Consider the following 18743-nt stretch of genomic DNA (forward strand, 5'->3'; position numbering starts at 1 on the left):
TCCCAAGTTCGTCCACATTAGCACATAGAGATCTACTTCCTTCTTTTTCCTCCTTAAAAGTATTTTGTGGTAGTAGATACATAACACTCTAACTTGGTTTATATTGGCAGACATTGGATTCTTTCTAGTTTTTTCGCTCTTAGGAAAAAATGCAGTAACAAATTTCCTTGTCTAAACATCTTTGGGCACCTGTGTGAGGAAGAAGTTTGGGGATGCCAGTTTTGAGACATTTGGTTTCAAATGAGAAACAAAACATGTTGATTTAAAAAGGCTTGAACTCCGGAGGCATTTCTTCTTTAATTTTTGTAAGCAATGCCACAAATTCTCACCCACTGTCAGCCTTGGTAATTGACTTCCAGCTGCTTCAGGAAGTGTTTACTTTCCTCCCTTGGAGCCTAATCATCCCTTGCAGGTGTCTTTCCTTTCCAAGCCCACATCTCTCTGTAAGCAGGGTCCTAGACTGAGCCAGAGCTCTTCCTTGTTCCTGGGGAAGTCCTTACTCTCTGAACTCCAGAAGACTTAAAATTTCTCACCTGATTTCCATGGGAGGGAGTGGTTCATTCTTATACCTATGAAGGCCTTGGTTTTCATGCTGTTCAATGTCAATAAATCTGAATCTGCCAAGTACAGAGAAAATATATGCCCAAAGTGAAGGGATTTCTATGAAAGCTTTTTTATTCTCAGAGGCAATGTGTTGTAGTCAAGAGGTAAAAGCTTTTATTCTTTTTTTTTTTCATTTGTGTTAATGGAACCCAAGGTCTACTGCATGTTTGGCAAGCGCTCTATAGCACCTTCAGCCTAGCTAGAGTCTTTAGAATTTAGCAAAGAGAATAAGGACTAGAATGTGCCACTGCCAAGCTTAATAATGGAATTAAGAAAAAAAATTTGTATGTGGCAGGCAATGATGATGATGATGATAGTGGCAATGGTGATGATGGTGATGATTTTGGGAACTCTATTTGTTTTATCTGTTCTGGGAACTGTGGTAAGTGTTCTGTAGATATTAAGTGATGTTCACCCCGTATTGTAAGCATTATACCTCCACATAAAAACCAAGAGCAGAGAGGTGAAATCACTTGTTCCAGGATTTGCAGTTATGAAGGGGCAGGACTACCTTGTAAACACCATTTTCCTCCATGCTCCTGCTGATTTTCCTTCCTTAGATAAGTATGATAAAACTTTCTTGAAGGAGGAAGTAGGCAATGTTTTAATGATGTTCTGAGCAGCGAGTCACATAGGTTCATTCCGTTGTCTACAGACCATTTCTTTTAAACCAATTTGCATATTCTGTAGCATTTGCAATTTAAGAATATCTTTGGTCAATAATAACACAAAAGATAGCTTTTTTAAGGTGACAGATATACTAACAAGGAGTTTGAGTATCTGAAAAATTAATAAATTGTTGTAAAGAAACTTTGATCTGAAATTCTGTAGAAATATATGGTCACAATGAAGTATTGTGCTGATCATCTCTGTACCTTGAATATTTTACTGTGCTTTATGTGTTTTTCTCAGTGGGTACTTCAAAGAAACTTTTCTATATTCTTTATCGTTTGCCTTCATCTTTCCACCTATGAAATATAGAGGGGTCATAATTCCTTATTCTATTGCTCAACCAGAATCTCCACAGCTTATTTCTGTTATTGCTCTGCAACTCCCTTGTTGTTGGCACTCTAATTGCAGTCTCCATCCATGTTGATAGATTTTTTCCAATTTGTTTAGAAACATGATTTGTAGGATACCTTTTGGGGTAGGAAGAAAAGTAATATAAGGTAGTTGTGAGGGAAATGGGTCCACAAATCTTGGCCCACGTGGAAAGCTGTGTTTGCAGACCATTGCATGTGTGACAGTGGCTTACCCTCTGAACTAGATCGGTGCTTGTACATGTTCTTATAATGCTTGAAGGAATCATTCCATTAATTCTGTTATTCAAAATGGGGAAACATATTTTCACTTATTCTTTCTAAATAACTTCTTCCTGTTTTCTTTTTTAGATGAATCTACCCCTACTGATCAGGCTAATGGACAAATATCTAACATTTTTGTGAATTCTCTTGTGAAAGTTTAGCTTCTAGTGCTACTTGACATTGCTTAAACACTGAATAGGCACACTTCTTATACACCCAATATACACTTATTTGGAGTGCCTAATGTGTACAGATCATGGCACAAGGTGGGTGTGGTGCATAAAATAATGGTTCCAGCCTATGTGGATATGGTTGCCAGAAAAAAAATGTAGAATGTATGATAAAATACAGGATAAAATCTAAAATTCAGAGAAACAAAGGCTATTTTTTAAAATCTAGGTATGTTTTGTGCAGTATTTGGGACATATACAAAAAATTACTCACTGTCTAAAATTTAAATTTAACTGGCATTTGTATTTTAATTTGCTAATTCTGGAAACTCATTGTGGGAGACTGAAATACAAATAATCACAGGACACTGGGGTAAATGCCAGTATGGGGTGCACTAAAACATTCCAGCCATTATTTCTGTGTTGTCTGTGAAGAAGAAACTCTGGTAGGGGATGAAGGGGCAGCTAATCACAGCATGTGTTTCCAGGCTAATGGGCCAGAGAGTGAAGACCATCACAGTGCCCTATTCTTTGACCCAGGAGTAAAGTCAGGCAGATGTTTATGGAAATTGTATTGTTATGGTTTGGGCATCATAAACACACCACAGCTTATGTGTTGGGGGCTTGGTTCCCAAGGCAGCAATGATCAGGGCTGATGGGTTTTTGAGAAGTGGCTGGACAATAAGGGGCTAACTGCATCAGTGGATTAATCCATTGATGGAACCATAATTTGTTGGCATAATTAGGAGGTGATGGAATTTAGGTGGTGGGATCAGTTGAAGAAAATGGGTCATGGAGATGTAAACCTGGGGGCTGTATCTCATTTTCAGTTCCTTCTTCTTTGGTTCTTTTCCTCTCTCTCTCTGTTCCCTGGCTGCCATGAGGTGCAAGCTTTATTCTACTTACTGTGCCCTTATACCATGATGTTTCTGCCTGGTCACAGGCCTAAAGTAATGGAACTAGCAGATTATGGACTGAAACCTTTGAAACATGAGCCAAATTTTTCCTCTTTAAGTTGATTTTTTCAGATATTTTGTCACAGAAACATATTTGTGTTATCTCATATGTAGGTTGATTAAAATCTTTCCTGCTCCAGATTCCACGCCCAAAGAAAACTACTCTCAGAAGAACCACTGGTATTGACATTTTAGGTACCTACTGGGTCAGATATTTATTTGGGAAGTTTAGTTCTCTGTTTCTAGCTATCAAAGAAATGATGAACAAATATTTATTTGTTCAATAACTCTAGTTCTAAAATATAATATTCTTGGTCACTTAGAAAAGATGGGAAAAAAGGCTATATGGAACAAGATAATCAAATAGCTTCCTGTTCTTGATCAGCTCTTTCCGTGTGTGTGTGTGTGTGTGTGTGTGTGTGTGTGTGTGTGTGTGTGAAGGAAGAGGAGAGGGAGGGATGAAAATATGGACTGGGACTTGGAAAACCCGAGAACCAAATACCTACGCCAAAGCCACACACTATTTCAAGAAATGTTAAAATGAACTGAAGTTCATCACAACAGACTTGGAATTTGCTTTCAATCAATGGGGCCAGCTGGCATGAGGTGAGAGGATGAGGACATCAAGATTTAGGCTTGGAATTGGAAAGGTCATTTGTCAACTGATTAGATCTCAGATTGAAAGAGAAAGCTAAAATAATTCTTCTTACCAAACAGGAAAACTAACACATGGAAATTTCTGGGGCATATCCGTAAAAATAGGGCAAAGCAGTAGTTTGAGATAACATCTTGGATAACTCAAAGGCTGTCCTACTTTTGACTGAATTACTCAGGAATTCAGAAAATTGTTTCACAGAAGTTGCATTCTTGCAATCATATTCTGCCAGAGGCTTCCAGCAGGTGGTATATTAGGGAAAATATTTACACAAAAGAAGATAAAGAATCATTTTATTTTCCTCCTAATCCATGTAATACCTTAATTGCCTTATGGAAAAATCCTTTTTGGTTGGCCCTCTTTCTTGCACAGAAATATAGATCATGACTGCTGAAAAATGTCACTGCAATCTTCTGCTGCAGAAGGAAAATGCATTATTGTTGGGTTGAGTATTTTATTAAAGGTTTCTGCAGAGGCTGAATATCTTTATCTAAAATTCAGAGAAGTGCCTCAGGTTAAGATGAGAGAGAGAGAGAGAGAGAGAGAGAGAGAGAGAGAGAGAATTTACCTAGAATCTACTTGGTTCACTATCTGTTGTTCCTTTTCTTTCTCTCTTCTTATCTTGATTATTTTAATGTGGCTTTGCATAGCCATAGTATTTTCTATCAACCTCCTACTTTTAACCAGTTTTTCTTCAACACCAGAGGGAGAAATGTTTGGATTTTGTCTCCTCTATGTGGAGATCTGTGGGTAGGAGATTTACAGCTGCATATCATTTTTTCCTGAAGTAAGAAGGAACAATGGTCCTAACTTCCCAGGAGAACATAATTGGGAGAATGTGGACTGCAAAGAGTGTTGAGTGGAGCTGTTTTCTTTGCATGTTGGTTCTTCCTCTTGTAAGTTATCTCTTTATTGCGGAACCACAGAACTTGAAAGGGTCTCCAGAGGATACACAGCAATGGCTCATTGCCTCAGGCAGGCACAACCAAAGTTAAATTCTGGTCCCAAGCAACCATTTCAGAAAGGTCTCCACAATCCTTTGTTGGTCATAAATAAATAAAGTTATCAAAGATGTTTTGCTAACTTTTATGGTCAGCATTTATAGCCAGTTACTAAATCACCCCTACAAGCTAGGTATACATCATTCCCAAAGACAAATGTTACCTAACAGGATTTTTTTTCATTGAGTTTATTGGTACTTTTAAAGTATACAGTACATTTACATTTAACATTGGGATCTTGTACCCTCACATGACAGATCTTGGTTCTCATTTGTTCCCCAGACTCCTACCCTCCTTTCACCCCCGCTTCCTCCCCTATTTATCAAGTCTTTGTTTCCATTTTTTCCTTTTCTCTTATTTTTTCTTTCCCTTTATTTCTTTTCCCTACCCTTCCTACTCCCCCTACATCTTTAGTCCTTTTCTTCCTATTTCACATTATCAGTTATACAATTTGGATCTTATTTACACTTTTAGTTTTTTTATACCAGAGAAACTATTCAGTATTTACACATGTCCATCTTATTTATTTCACTTAGGAGTATGGCCTCAATATGTATCCATTTTCCTATGAATGATTCTAGTTTTTCATTCTTTATGGCTGAGTAGTATTCCATTTTATAGAAAAACCACATCTTCTTTATCCAGTATCCAACTGATGGGGTAACTGAGCTGTTTGCAAGCTTTAACTATTACAAAGTGTGCTGCTATAAACATGGGTGTGCATATATCACTGTGATATGATTCTTTTAATTCTTTTGGAAAGATACCCTGTAGAGGGAAGGCTGGGTCAAATGGAACCTCTAATTCTAGTTCTTTGAGGTATCTCCATATTGATTTCCACAGTGGTAGCACCAGTCTGTACTCCCACCATGGAGAAGAGTTCCTTTCTCCCCATAGCCTGGCCAACATTTGTTATTGGTTGATTTCTTGATAGCAGCCATTCTTTCTGGGGTGAGGTGGAATCTCAGTGTTGTCTTCATCTGCATCTCTTGAATGACTAGTGATGCTGAACATTTTTTCATATGATTATTTGCTGCTTTTACTTCTTTGTCTGAGAGGTGGCTGTTCATTTCAGATACCCATTTTTGAACTGGGTCTTTATATTTGGGAAGACTGATTTGAGTTTTTTATATATATTCTAGATAATACCCTTTGTCTGAGGAGAAGCTGGTAAAAATTTTTTTCCCACATTGGTTGTTTTTTAGCTCTGCTGGTAGTTTCTTTTGCAGTGCAGAAGCTTTTTAATAAGATGAGACAGGATGGTTGTTTTTAATCACATTCCACTTTCACATTTAAGATACGTGAAAACATGTATCTGTTTCCAAAGGTTTTCATCTCTATTAGAGTTAAGATTGCACATGGATTTTTAATAACTATGAGTCTTTGTGTTGAATGCTAAACTTGTATTTTAGGCAAAGCATTACATCCACTACCTTCTAAGCAAAGTGTAGAGCACCTCACTTGTTGTACTCAAATAATTGGGGAGCAATTTATTACCCAGATAATTTATTTAAATCTCCTTTTGCATAAGGAAATAGCTCACTGTGTCTAGCCTTATTATAGGAGAAAAAAAAAGACAAAATTAGTCTTTCACAGCCATAGTTTCTTTCTCTTCCCAGGCTTTTGAGACTATCTTTTCTACTTTTAAGCGGCCAGTATCCCAGAACTAGAACTGCATACTCTAGTTCTCTAACATTCCTGACAATAGTCATTTTCACAATATTGTGAATAAAGTAAAGCTCAAATATTTGTTTTAAAGGGCTGCTGCCACTTCAGGTCTTTCTGATTGTGGAATGTGTTTAGGCATTTCTGGTGTGTCTGAGCAAGTAAGACACATGTTTTCGGGACTGGAATTTCCTGAAATTTCATTCCACAACTGGCTTTACTTCATTTCCTCAGCTCTAAGGCAGGAAGGGAACACAATTTCTTTGGTCCCATTTACTGTCTAAGAATATAAAAATTATTTCTTGTTCTATAGTAACAGTTTCTTTATGTATGTTGTTTACATCTATAATGGTGTACTTTATTGTGACTCACAAAGATTACATGAGGGAATAATCATTATGACCCAGTGTATTGAAGAGGAAATTAGGGCATGAAAATGTTCAGTACCTTGCCTAAGGCCAAGTTTGGGAGCTTCTAAGTTTTGGAGCCAGGTCAGTCCAGGCAGTCTGCTCTGCACCTAAGTACTTATCCCAGGTGCCCCTCTATTAGGTAACTACTCTGATGCCTTTAGGTTTGTCCACAGAGTTATTTTTATAAAGTTGTATGGTTTTCACAATGTGCTATAAAGGTTTACCCCTAAATCTAAATATAATTCTTTAATGAGTATCTGGTTTAGGATGACACAAGGATTCATTCTCAGCCCTTGTGCTTTATCTTTCATTACTAGAGCCCAAGGTCACTGTTTGATTTTTTTTTCTCATACAAAACTCCAAGTTCTATTAATCAGATTTATAGAACGTATTTAATTGCAACTTTTTAGCAAAGACATTCATGTCCCATTAATATTTAGTTTGAGGCCCATGGTGACCCTTTCTGCCCATTTTGTTTTTTATCTCCAAATCTCGTATGGTCGACTTGACATTTGTGGTCCTTGCAGTAATGAAATAGTGTGTGTGTGTGTGTGTGTGTGTGTGTGTGTGTGTGTGTTTTACTACAAATTGGTAGTTTTAGTTTTACTGAAACACAGAAGTGAAATTCAGTAACTCTGAGCTAGTGTCAAGAACCAGGTAGGAATAAGTGCCTGTTCTGTCTTTGCACTAAGTCCCAGTGAGTTTTTTCTCTACTTTGTTTTTCTCTATTACAGTATTTGTAGATTTTGGGACTTCAGAATGTCTTAGTAACTATCCTTCACTAATATTAGGCCACTATTCTGAAACCATGGTTTTCATGTGCATTCTGTTTTTGTTGGACTACTTTTTAGAGAGTTAGAGTTGTTTTTGTTGTCTAAGTGCATTATCCTGCTTAGGCTGTTATATACAAAATACCATAGACTACGTGGCTTAACCAACAGAAATTTATTTCTCAAAGTTCTGGAGCATAGGAAGTTCAAAATCAAGGTGCTGACTGATTCAGTTATGGATGAGGGCCCTTATTCTGGCTCAGAGATATTCTCTTCTTGGTAGGTCTCTCTACATCAGGAAGAGAGAGGATCCCTGGTGTTTCTTCTTTAAGGGCACCAATGTTATGGGGCCCCATCTTCTTGATTTCATCTAAACCTAAACCTAATTACTTGTCTTCTAAATACCATCACATTGCAGGGTAAGGGCTTCAACACAGAAGATCTGGGGAGACAGAATTCAGTCCATAGCACATAACATACCATCATTATAATAAATGTGCAAATTATAAGTACACAGGTCAATACATTTTCAAAAATTGAACAGACCTGTGCAGCCCATATCTAGATAAAGGAGAGAATTTCAGCTGCACTTTAAATCCCTCTCTACTTACCCCAACAGTACCACTGTTCTTGCTTCTCACACCATCCATTAGTTTTGCCTATTTCTAAACTTTTGAATAATCTATGAATATTAATAGCACCACTCTTCATCATAGCCTAAAAGCAGGAACAACTGGGTGTACATGTTTCCATTTCTGTTGCTTATAGTCCTAGAAGTGAGATTATAGAGTCATCAGGAATAGGTATGTTCATCTTACTGTATGCTGCCAAATAGTTATCCAACGGGTTGGACCAATTCACACTTGCATGATTGGAGAGTTCATATAGTTCTACATATTCACCAGTACTTTATACTGTAGCATTTTTCATTTCAGCCATTCTGATGGTATATAATGGTATCGTGTGATTTTGTGTTTCTCTGATGACTAATGAGGTTGAACATCATATATATATATATATATTACACACAAGTCTTTCAGGTGATACAACATTGAGTGGAGCATGCTTTTAAGGTGCTCCACTCAATGTTGTATCACCTGAAAGACTTGTGTGTAATTTTGATCCAAGCATTTATTTCCATAATACCTTATGGAACTGGTACTGACACCAAGTTGCTGATAATTATGCTTTGGACTGGCCTTTGACCACTGAGAGTGAGATAATATTTTTAACATGTATATAAATATTGTGCATACTAGAATTAAATTTCTTGAGAAAATTAGCTCTAATTTTGCTTTCTTTATTTACACAATATGTGGATCAGTCCTGTGGTAGAAGGATTATACGGATCCTCCTAGGATGTTTTGTCATGGAGCCATACAAGGTATTTGAATGTATTGCTTCTCTGGGTCCCCTCAGATAGACTTTATGATAATTTGTCTTCCTGTCTCCTTAGGGATGTTGAAGACATGAGTTTATAATTGTTATGTTTCATGTTTCTTCCTACCTTCTCTGAAACTGTCAGGGTAACGGGGCCATAGAATGATAGGAATCTGGAGCATTAATTTCTCCTACCATTGTTTTTCCAGTGTCCATCCCTCAAATAGTCCTTTTTCCTATTTTGTCTGTTTGAATATATCAGTCTTTCCAGATGGTCAACATCCCCTTGCTGCTATTTAATTTGCTATAGTCTGACAATGGAGTTGATTATGGAATTCAAATTCAAGGCAAGGATTTGTAGGTATGGTTCCAGGTATCTGCATGGTAACCCCATGAAGTGGTGTATTATTACAACTTTCTACCCATCATGAGCCACTCTAATAACATATTGTCCAGAGATATTTGGATTCATTTTATTTTTATTTTTTATTTTTTGTGGTACTGGAGATTGAACTCAGGTCTCATGCACGCTAGGCAAGTGCTTTACCACTGAACTACATACACTCTTAGCCCTTTTAAAAAAATTATTTTGAGACAGGGTCTCACTAAGTTTCTCTCACTTGCCTTGAGCATGAGATTATCCTGCCTTAGCCTCCCAAGTAGCTGGATTATAGGCATGTGCCACTATCTCTGGCTTGAGTTCATTCTAAAATGACACACTAGAAATACTTGGATGTTAGAAATACATGTTTTAGAAATGATCCACAGAGTTATTTTTCATGAAAAAAAGTTATTTGCAGTGCTTCTTGGTTTGCATGTCTTTTATTTAAAATATTGGTCTTCATATATTTTTGGAAATTGTATGTTTTAACTTCTTTTGAGTTTTGCATTAGACCTGTCATCACACAATTCTTATTTTTAACTTCCAGGAGAAAATAACATTGAATGACCCAGTCTTCGCCTGCCAGGTAGCTTTTGGACTCCTGGGATTTGAAAAGGTGCTTCAGTTTGATTAGAAGAGTGTCCTGTTATTCTCTATTAACCAAGCACCAGATAATTATGAGCAACATCTTATAGGGGTGGGTAAGACTTTCAGGGGTGGCTGATTCATTTTGGAATCCCTGCTGAGGCGGTCATTAAGAAATAGCCAGTGAAGAACTAGGAGCCTGCTGTGCTTGGCACAGAATCAAGAGTACTTTATTTGTTTTAGGCCTAAAAAAAAAAAAAATCTACCAAAACGAAAAGATCCCCTCAAAACCCCAACAAAACAACAACAATGAAGAGAAAATTTGCCTGTAAAGCAGTGTAGGCTTTACCCAACTACTGCTTGGTAAACACCATTCTGTGGAAGCTGTTTCCACCCTCCCTCTGATTCTTTTGCACCATGGTGGTTTCCTGGTAGACAGCAGGTTTGCTATTGGATCTCTGTTTGATCTACTGTCACTAACTTATACCTGTGGTTAATTTTGATTGTCCTGCTGGTTGAGATACTTGTACTCTGCTGTGGCTGTCATATGCTTGTCAAAAATATGGAAGAACACAGCACTTAGGGGTGTTTTTCACTGTGTTTTCAAAAATCTGACTTTTTTAGGCAAATAACTCAAACAACAGTCAACTTTTGTGAGATGAGTAAAAGTGGCAATTTAGATGTTTAGGAGCTACTGTAAATCTTTTTTGCATGGAGCTTTGAAAAGATGTTTTCAGATTTTTCTTCCTTCTCATAGCTCCTAAACACTTGGAAACAATTGATTTTTAGATAATTATACATAGTGTCTTCAATTACTTATTTAGAGAATGGCACCTCAAATAATATTTTTTAATTTTAAAGAAATGAAACAGTTCACATATCAAAGTAATTTGTCATAAAGTAAGAGAGTAATCTGCTTGCCCCAGTCCTTTTACACATCGGCAGTTTCCATTTGGAAATACATACATGGTTCTTCCTGAGAGACAAAAGGTAAGAAGACAAGTTAGCTTGACTTGAGAGTATCTCAGTGACTATAGGCAAGAAAGGGAGGGGGGTGGCTACCCCACGGTGTCTTGATAGTTATTTCTAAACTTTAGTGTGCATCAGAGACAACTGGTAATCTTGTAGAAAATACTATTCTTGAGTCTCACCTGTATAGATTCTGGTTCAGTAGAGATGGCATGAGTATAAGCAATATACATCTTCTAATAAACACCCCAGTAACTTGGATATGCATGGTCTAGAGGACTGACGGTGAAACTGTGAGAGGTTTCAATGATAGAAAGAGTCTGCGCAGCATGTGTGCCACAGATTTGCCACGACTGGTCCTGAGTGTGAAGGATCAATCCAGAGCTTATTATACTATACCGTAAGGTTCTTGAAGCAGGGAAAGAGAATGGCCATTGTGAACTTTGTGAATATTTTAAATAAGAGAAAAGATGTTTCTTTAGATCTAAAACTATGTGCCTTAGGCTGAGTTCTCTAGAAGCAGAGCTTCAGATAGGCATTTGGGTGTAAATGATTTTTTTGGAGTGGTCTCAAGAGAAAGAGAGAAAGGGAAGCAGGGCAGAGAAGGCAAGGAGCTAAGCAAGGATGTGATCTCGGTTGGAGGCCAGCTTTAGCCTCATCCTATGGAAGCACCAGGGCATACATTATACTACATAGCTGGTGTTACCTTGAGGAAAAGAGGCCAGACTCTTAAACTCATGAGTCAGTTGCTGGTTACAAGCCTCCCTGGCGAGGATGGGTGACATAGCCTCCTACAGAATGTGACTCCATTTCCATACAAGGCAGTTCTCTTGGGAGAAAGCCTTGGAGCCAAGAACCAGCACTCTTGGCTGTTGAGGAAAGGGTTTACCGGGCAGGTAGGGTGAATGTAGAAGGGACTCGCAGCCTACACTGCACTACAACAGTGGAGAATCACACCAGAATAAGGCTCCTGCTGCTGGTCACTCTGACCACTCTTGCTGTAGTATTTAATAAACTTGCTGCTCTTGTGATGCTTTAGTATAATTACAAGGGAAAATGGACAATATATATACCTATTTGGCTTTTTAAAATTATTTTCCTCCTTGCACTTTAGAAGGACTTGTCATCCTGAAGCAAAGTACAGAAAACAGGGTAATCTCCTTTGTTAATGCTTTTTCCTGTTATTGAAAAGAGGAACACTGTTTCAAATATTGAATTATAGATCTTCAGGCTGCAGCAAAATCTTAATGCGTTTTACTCAAAACTTCATTTACAGATGATCTGTCTCACTCTTCTTGTAATGATAATGTTTGTGAGGATGTATTCCCTTGTTCAGGACTTTCTATGAAAAATAAGATATTCTGGAAACTATTGAATTGGTTGTCATTGGTTACTTGGCTTTATTAAATAAGACAGCCTCTTCTAACTTGTGTTCTGTGGAACATTCATGTTTTCTGTTCTGCGTTCTGAAAAAAGAAAAATTTCTATGTTCACATCATTTTGGCAGCAGTCTGTGTACAATATTCTCTTCTTGGAGAGTCACGAAGCACCTTGGCCTAATAAAAGCTGTAAATATTCTGTAGGAAGAAACTGCCAGCCTATGTTTAATCGATTGTTTCTCAAATCTATCTGCGCACAAAGCAGTCCCCTGTCATGGATGCTTCCTTCCTTTTAATTTTTAAAAAATGTCATCATTTTATAGAACTGATGTTCCATAGAACACACCTTGGGGAACAGCGAAATAAAACCTTATTTCTCATAATGGGTTTACCATTCTTTGGTAAGATGTAATGAACTGGTTTCATGCTTTTAGTTACTATAACCAGCCCCAACATCTGCCCTACATCGCAACTCAAGTACAAGGTCAATCGGGAATCAGGGCAGTCTCTGAGGAATAAGGATGGGTTATTTGTTTTCCATCCTGAAGGAGCCATAAAAACAGTAACATATTTAATGAGGCCTCACCATAGATATATTAGCCTTCATGAAACATTTTACTCAGCCTAACCTACAATTACTTAATGGACAGTAAGTTTCACAAGCAGCTCGTTCCCAGCCTCAAATGTTTATTAAGTATCAGTTCTGTTTGGAGTGACTGCCAAGGAGAGTCATGCAAGATTAAAAAGATAGAATATTAAAAATTCAGCCAAGACACACCAGGGCTGCCCTGATGATAACAACTGTGGTGCAATGTTTCTAAATTCATATGGATTCCCATGTTTCCAGTCAAAGATATCCTGCTATTTCCCAACATTCTTTCATTAAAAAATTATTCACATTGTCATGGGTATGTGGCATTTTCTGTTTGCATAAGACAGACCCTCTGTGAGTTGTACTCTTCTAAGGAATTTTGAATTGTAAAAAGACAGTAGTGAATGAATATTTATTTGGAAGAGAAACAGTGACTCTTTTACATTTTGTATAGGACTTTGCTGTTTACAGAAAATGCCCTTGTTCCTCCATATATCACTTGTACTTAGAAAAATCCTGTGAGAATGGCAGTATTATAAACACCATAAAAGTGGCTAAGCACTCTTGGAAACCTTGCCAGAGCAGCCATCCAAGAGTTCAGAAGCTTAGTTGTTGTTCAGTTTGACCCTTATCCTAAGTGACAGGCTCTCCATATTATTTTTTTCAGCATAAGAAAAGTCTGGAGGCAACCTGTAAACTTTTTTCCTCTCTGGCTCTTGCTACCTTTATGCTTACTTATATTCAGCCAGCTTAGCATCCAGGCCCAGCTACAAGATTCCTGATTCATTGCTTAGCAATCATATTCTTGGATCATTGGAGGGTGGTAAAACTCTCACATGCTCATGTGTGTGTGTGTGTGTGTGTGTGTGTGTAGAGGGGGGTACATACATTCCTAAGAGTTTGTGTGGGGTGAAGAAGCCAGAGTCTATATTTGATATAATCTTGGATTTCCTGCTGAGGAATATGTACTTTATAGGAATATGTACTTTTTTAGGAATTCCCTTCCCTTGGGTATCTTGAACAGGGAAGGAGAAATGCTGGAGGCTGTTGCATAAACACAGTAGATAGATGATGAGGGTCTGCAAAGTGGTATGTCTGACACAGCAGAGAGGACAGCCCATATCCGAACGTGATTGCTGAGGTACACTTGAGTAGTCTAGGTGGAAAAGCAGTGGTCAGATTGTGTTCTGGCAGCATTATTTCCTCCTCATGCATGATTATCTTATACTACTTAGTGCTCTTTTTTCTCTTATCTGTTTCTCTGATGTTTCTAGTGCAGGTGGACTTTAATGTTATTATCAGAGAGAGAGAGAGAAAGAGAGAGAGAGAGAGAGAGAGAGAGAGAGAGAGAGAGAGAGATGAGGGAGACAGTTGAGGAGTAGAGGAGTCAAAAAGATAAATTTAGGACATGTGAAATTTGAAGTGAAATAAGTAGAAAGCAGCTTGAAATATCAGTCTGAATTACAGAGAACAAAATCTGAGGTTTAGAGCCAGGGCCAAACAGTATAAAAAGACCTCCACGTGGATAAGAGACTCTTGGAAGAATGTGGTGCTAGAACAAGTCAGCCTCCACAATTCAGTGTGTTAGAAACACCACAGGTTTTTATCATGTACAGCTTATTTCATGCTCAGTGCCCCTCATCTTAGTCTGGGGTGAGGGGAATATAATTCCACTTTTTTGACTTTACTCTCATATACAGTGCAGAGGCCTCTGATAGCAGAGTGGTGATCTGGTTCTTGGTCTTCCATCCATGTATATTACTGCCAAGGTTGCCTTCTTCCCACCAGATTCCTTTTCCTTTTCCACAACTATGCCATGTTATCTGTGGCTTTGACTGCCTCACTTTAGCTCCACCTACTAGTCAACATTATGGGTCAGAAGGAGGCATGGCTGCCCTGAGCCCCTTTGGCATGTTTCTTCCCTTCTCTCTTTCTCTGGCCTAGGTTCATCTCTTTCTCGTTTGAAAATGGTGAGGAGGGTTGGATGAAGCCCATGCTCTACTGCTTCTCACACGCTCTCCTACCTTCTCCCCAAACCACTTAGTTCTCTTGAGGCTTTAAACACATTTTTTGGGGTGTTGAGGGGGAGCCATATGGACTTGCTGGCTTTTTCTGCTTTTGGCCATGATACATGCTTTCCTGAAGTTGTGAAGTGTTAAGACCACTACACCAGATCAAATTGGGAGGAAGGAACCAAATTGGGAGAAAAAAAGGCTATCTCAAAATACTACCTAAGCACAGAGTTAAAGTAAGGAGAGAAAAAAACAAGAAGCACTGTGGGATACAGAGTGAGAAGCCAAGCGAGAACAGAAAAATGGCATCTAGGAAAAAAGCCAGCAAGCTCATAAAAGGATGCAAATAAAAAGCTCCACTCTGAGAAGGAAGACAAGATAGGGTTGGGATGCAAGAGAATGGCAAGAGGAGGGCAACTGGGTTCATACAGACTGGCCTGGTCTGTGGTTAGAGGGAAGCACAGGTCAGATTAGGTTCAGATAGAGCCACATCCATTTGCTCGTGACTGTGTTGTGCCACTTAAGTATTTTCCTGCTCTTATCTCTCATCTGTTTCTCTGATGATCTCCCATCCTGAACTGCAAGTTCCTTGGGGGCAAAGCAAATGCATTTTACATTCTTATCCTCTCAGCCCTTAGCACGATATCTGACACACAGTGGATGTATAATTTAGTGAATGAATTTAGTGAATGAAAGCTAAGGTTTTCCAAGAGGATCGGCATTTTATCTGCCCAGCAACTGGACAGAATGTAGTCAATATCTCAGAAGAATTTTCCTCCCATGTTATGCTGGACTGAAGTGAGAGTGCTGGGATGCATGATCTTAGGTCTAGGAACCTTGTTTCCTTATTTCCAGTCATAAGGTTGGTTAGCGCCATGGTAGTAGGATGGTTTACATCCTAATGTAGACACTGGGGTCAAAATGTATTTTGGAAAAGTTTTAACTTATGAGGACAATTCAGAAATAGGGTCATCCCAGGTCTATATAATCTCCACATAAAGCACTATGAGAGAAACTGGTGTACAAGGAGTACGGTTGCAAACATTTAAGTCACATTTTTAAATACTTCCACTCTAGGAGAAAAGATAAGACAAGTCAAGAAGTAGCTCTAATTTATGGAAAAATAAAAGTACAAATGTTTCAAAAAATAAGGAAATGGGGTAGGAGGGTTCTATTTAAGTAAAACTATAGATTATGCAGATTTTCTCAATTAAAATTCCAATGAACTATTTCAATTGAAAATTGCTTCACTGAATTGAGCAAAATAGAGACTTAATTTTTGTAGTATACTTGCCCTTTGCAAAAAAAGTCATCAAAGGACAAAATAATAAAGTTTAAAGTGGGGTCTAAGCTGTGCTAATGGTTTTTATTTTCCCACAAAGAAGAAAGGCTTGAGGAAAGGAGAAATTTTTGAAGAACCAGGATTCACTGTTTCCATTTATGGAGAAGTGTATGATTCTTGCCAAGGAATTACACACAGCAGACTGAGTCCTTTTTTAGCTTCTAAATCAAAGTTGGAGTGATGCAAGGTTTGGAATCACTTCACCTGTTTGAAGTTGCTCAGAAACTTTTAGGTGAAAGGTAATGTGTAACCCTAAATAAGTATTCTTGTTATTTCATTATTGCTGTGATAAGTTATGTTGTCAGGATCACGGGCTGCTGGAACCAGACTGGGAGCATAAAGGGGAAATGCATAGTCACCTAAAGATTGTATTTCACAGCTGTAAACACCCAGAAGAACTTCTGGCAGAGATTTGTCAGCAGTAAATTTACTACCTACATAGGCATCCAAGCTTTGCTGGAGAAAAAAATCTTGAAATACATATTTTAATTGTTTGGTTTCTAAGAGAAACTTAATGTATTTTTAGGAAGCATGGGGGTAGGAAAGGGGTGGAAAAGGAGGGAGGAAATATCAAAAGCACTTTGCTCATAGGTCCTTTCTCAAACCTGGTGGCACGGCTGGAGGAGGAGTGCTGGTGCTGGCGTGATACCTGAGAGTTGCAGGGGGCAGTCTGGGCAGTTGCTCAGCACTGACTGATCTGGGAAGACTGCCCATGGCAAGAACCTTTTAGGCTGTTCAGGTGAGCCTCTACTGGAGCCAGGTGCCTGAGCCAGCACACAGAATGCCACTCAGGGAGGTCTGTTTCTCCAGATCGCCATCCCTGAGGACAGTGGGACCCAAAAATAGGAAGACCCTAAATTTTCCTGTCTAACTCCATCTCCTCACAGAGGCTATTGGGTAGCTGTAAATGCTCCATGGGGATTTGGAAGTGTGCAAGAAATGCTTGACATGTGTTAATGAGCGAGTTCAGTCAGTAATCAGTCAGCTCATCAATTACAGACTTTTGCAGTGCTCTAAATAGTCTTTGAGAGCATCTACCTGTCCCTCAGTCCGTCCCCCCCCCGGACACTCCTTAGTGTTCTGGAGCTCTCAAGGTGCCCAGCTGGGAAAGGGTCTGTGACCAAAGGAAACATATCCCCACTCTAGGCACAATCTGTTGGAGAGATTCCAAGGCAGGGATGACTTTGGGATGAGTGCCCCTCTGCAACTATTAGTAAATTAGGTTTTATGATTTTTGCTGGAATCTCTCCTTACATAGCCCTCAACCAGTGTCTAGTGGGGAGTTTGGGGTGAGAACAGTTCTAAGGGAGACCCTGTGTGCTACACATGTGCACATGGTCTGTCACATAGGTGTTTCTCATCCTTGGAATACCAGTCCCTGTCATTGGATCAGGTTGACTGTATCAAGCTCCCTCTTGGTTAGAACACTTTGCCCTGGAGCTCCTCAGCTCTTCATGTACATAAGTCAGTAGTCAGTGCTACTAAGAATGATGAAGCTGGGAATTCAGTGTTTTTTTTTCCAGAAAGAGAACCAGAAATATGTTTATTTTTGAAACTTATTTTTAAATTAGTGTTTCAATTAACACAACATATGCATTAAGGCTTAAAATGAAAAGCTACATTTACCTGCCCAATTTAGCTTAACTGTAAATTCTAACCCTAAAGGCAACCACTGTTGAATCTAGCTATTTCTGATATTTTATAGTCACATTCCTAAGTAATATGGTTACACCACACAGTCCTGACTTGTTGGTTTGGGCATCGCCTCTTAGTTTCTTGTCACAGCAAATGAAGACTTACTCTTGCATAAACATGTTCACTTCATAGTTCCCTCACCTCCCAAATAGTAATATCACAAATTTTGCTAAAATCAGTCATTGATGCCTAGCATACTACATGACTGAGGAAATACTGTTCACTGAGCAATAAATACATTACACCTTGTCTCTTAGCTTGTACAACACTTTTAGAGTTAATACTTGTTTCTTGTTTTTGTTTCATTTCTGTACACCTGTTGTCATTTTTCTCCAAATGCTTCAATGTTTCTCCCATACAGAATCATCAATATTTTCCATATTCTTAAACAAATCAGTCCCATTTTTTCTCTTTTAAAATGTTCTTCCTGTTGTTGTTTGTCTTTCTACTTTAATCTGCACGTATTGCTCTAACTTGAACTCCTCTTGCAACTCTTTTAGGATAGATTTTTCTGCCACCCACCCTTGTTAATGTTTGTTTCTTTCAATGTGTTCCTTTCTTGGTTTGCTATAATGAGCCTTCTAGCAACTTCTAATATACTGTATAAAGAAGGTATAATTTCTGAGCTATGGATGTCTGAAAATGTCTATTTTATACTCAAACTTCATTGATAGTTTGTATAGATATAGAGTTTGATTTTGACAGTTTTCATGCAAATTATGAATTAATTGCTACATTTTCTACTTTACATACTTGTTATTGAGAAGTCTGGTGCCATTTTGATTCAAAATTTTTGTAAATGACCTGATTTCCTCTCTGGAAGCTTAAAAATTTTTTCCCTTTGTTTCTGATGTTTTCAAATTTCACAAAAAT

The 18743-nt window shown here is 38.3% G+C and overlaps 1 long non-coding RNA gene across 1 annotated transcript in view; it reads right to left on the reverse strand.

The window, feature by feature from the left end:
• The window catches only part of LOC104868490, a 284470-nt gene that overhangs the window by 87680 nt on the left and 178047 nt on the right, over window positions 1-18743 (reverse strand). The gene's annotated exons all lie outside the window — the stretch shown is intronic.

Source organism: Fukomys damarensis, unplaced genomic scaffold, assembly GCF_012274545.1.
Source record: "Fukomys damarensis isolate Sample0158 unplaced genomic scaffold, DMR_v1.0_HiC HiC_scaffold_14, whole genome shotgun sequence".
Classification (NCBI taxonomy): domain Eukaryota; kingdom Metazoa; phylum Chordata; class Mammalia; order Rodentia; family Bathyergidae; genus Fukomys; species Fukomys damarensis.